Genomic DNA, 2,775 nt, shown 5'->3' with positions numbered 1-2,775 from the left:
CTCCAAGTCCCATTATTGCCGAATCAGTGGAAAACAAGAGAGCTCCTCACCCACTGCCATCAGCTCCCCAAGGCCTGACTAATCAGGATAACAGGGGGAGCCAGAGAGGCTTCAAAACCTCGCCTCCAGACAGAAGTCTATCCACTGCCCTCACTGCCCTCCTGCTGCCAGGAGAGATGCTGACAGAGGGCCAGTGCAGGGTGCTACTTAATCCATGGACCTTAGTTAGGGTATTCAACCTTACCAGAAGAGACTAATGAAGATTATTCTATACACAAATGACAACAGAAACAATAATCTAGCAAGAAAATGGTACAATATTATCCAATTAACTTCTCTGATTAGTTGACAGTTAAGATTTTTACTCTACTCACAAGAATGCTATAATAAAACCATGGGAAAGAAAAACTAGAAAATAATCTTACCGTATGTAGCTTGCATAAAAATGTTGAGTGATTCGGTTAGTCCTCCTTCCCAACATGCTGCAGTTGGTTAACATCATGGAGCTGAACCTGCCGTAGCTAGAAGCAGTTGGACCAGGAAGTGGAGTTCCTGTCCACGTCCATCACCCAGCTCAAGGTGGTCCAGACCAAGTTTGTGGAAGCCAAGGACTGTCTGAACGTGCTGCACCAGACCAATGAGGGGAAAGAATCGCGTGTCCCATTGACGAGTTCTATGTATGTCCCTGGGAAGCTCCATGACGTGGACCATGTGCTCATCGATGTGGGAATGGGCTACTATGTAGAGAAGGCAGCTAAGGATGCCAAGGACTCCTTCAACAGGAAGATCAACTTCCGCACCAAGCAGATGGAGAAAATCCAGCCAGCCCTGCAAGAGAAGCACGCAGTGATACAGGCTGTCATGGAGATGATGAGCCAGAAGATTCAGTAGCTCACCACTCTGGGAGCCACTCAGGCCACTTCCAAGGCCTGAGCTTTAGCCGCAGAAATTGAGCAGTGTGTGTGTGTGTGTGTGTGTGTGTGTGTGTGTGTGTGTACACGCGCGCGCCTGCGCGCGCGCACATGCTCATGAAGAGAGAGAGAAAGGGGTGTCTTCTGGATTTTGTATTTTAATGCTCATAAATGTGGAAGGGTGGGGAGGTGGTCTTGTGGACCTTGTGTTTTAATGCTAATAAATCCCCCAGCCAAGCAAAATATATATATATATATTGAGTGATTTGGGGAAAGAAATGATCTAATGAAGTAACCCTCTGCCCAAGATACAGATGATGGAACTGCACTGTTGGTTAGCTGAATGAAAATCTTAAGCTCTGTGGTGAAGATAAAAAAGTTGTAAGTTATCGTCGACGTGGTTAGGTCATTTTACAAAATTGGCGTTATGTGAAAATGGTGGATGACCACAAAAGAGCATAAAACAAAGGATGACTACATCATTCTATAACTGTCTGATGCCATCACCTGTAACTGCCAAAGCTCTGAGAAGGGTCTGGACGAGTCAAGAAATAACCCTACCCAGCAGTCCGTGGTGCTCTTGCCTCGCCCCTCCGTGTTTATTACCACGCGATGTAGGTTGTCAATGCTCAAAATAGTCAAAGTGTAGATTTTTTTTACTATTCTCAATACATATGACCCTCAGAAAGCAATTTAGCTGATAAAAAGTACACATTATTTACTACCTTTAAGGATTGCCAGCAGTGTAGAAGTAAACAGCTCAAATGCTAACTGAAGGGTCAGAGGTGCAATTCCACCAACTGATACATGGGATGAACACATGGCAATTTGTTTCCACACAAATGTACAACCTAGGACACCTATCGGGTAGCTCCCCTCTGTCCTACAGCACTATGAGCAGGAGACAACCCCTGACAAGGGAGAGGTTTGATCCATGCTACCATTACACTGGGTGTAAAATGAGGCATCTAGGAAACAGGCACAGAGACGCCCAGAACCATCAAAAAAGAAGAGCCACGAGTGAAGTGTGTAGGAAATCCATGCAGAAAAGTGATAGCAGCCACAACCTGAGACAGAGCAGCAAGCTTCTCTGCCCAAGGAATGAGAAAAGCTAAGTGACTTCGGGCAGCAAGCTGCCCTGCAGAGTGGGATACCTTTGGGCAATGATCAGCAATAAAAGAGCTTTGTTAACACACACACACCCAGGGCAGATGCCAAGGGGTCTCATGGTTGAGGATCAGAGAGGCTTGTGTGTCAATGTGGCTGGAAAAAAACATTGGACTGTAGAAATGTTTCCTGAATATTTCTGATCCTGACTCTTGTAACCTGTTAGCTTCCCTAATTAGCTCCATAATCATGAATCTAGTATTATCTGTGTGGCCTTTTCCATGGACTACCAAACCTAGCACAGAAACAGACTGCCCTGGTTGGCTGAGGTCCAAATAGAAGAAGGTTGGGGATTGGAGCTATGTCTGATCTCTGCTCCATAGGAATCATTCATGGGCTACTAGTCTTTTTTGTAGTAGTGTATTACCATGTCCAATGTTACAGGAAGATAATATATCTGATTAATTTCACTTGACTTTAAGCTATGAGTGAAGAAAAAATAAAAATATCTGACTTTCAGGTACTGATTTTGAAACATGTAATCTTTTTATTATTTATACTTAAATATTTTCATGTGAAGTGTTGAGAATTCAAGAAATGAAAAGGAGTCAAACATTTAATACTACATTCCTAATTTTTAAAAATCTTTAGCATATTCAGAAATAGCAAATAACATACATATTCAAAAATGAACCTCAAACACATGGGCATAAATTAAGATTTTCAAAAAAGTAAACATTATGTAAAATGAGAATTA

General features: G+C 42.9%; 1 pseudogene; it reads left to right on the top strand.

The window, feature by feature from the left end:
- Window positions 1-461: 461 nt before the first annotated feature.
- Window positions 462-933, top strand: LOC101639499 (annotated as a pseudogene).
- The last annotated feature ends 1,842 nt before the right edge of the window (window positions 934-2,775 follow it).

Source organism: Echinops telfairi, unplaced genomic scaffold (genome assembly GCF_000313985.2).
Source record: "Echinops telfairi isolate 266 unplaced genomic scaffold, ASM31398v2 ScPeMD7_7424;HRSCAF=8462, whole genome shotgun sequence".
Lineage (NCBI taxonomy): Eukaryota > Metazoa > Chordata > Mammalia > Afrosoricida > Tenrecidae > Echinops > Echinops telfairi.
This window is presented reverse-complemented; position numbering and strand designations above follow the sequence as displayed.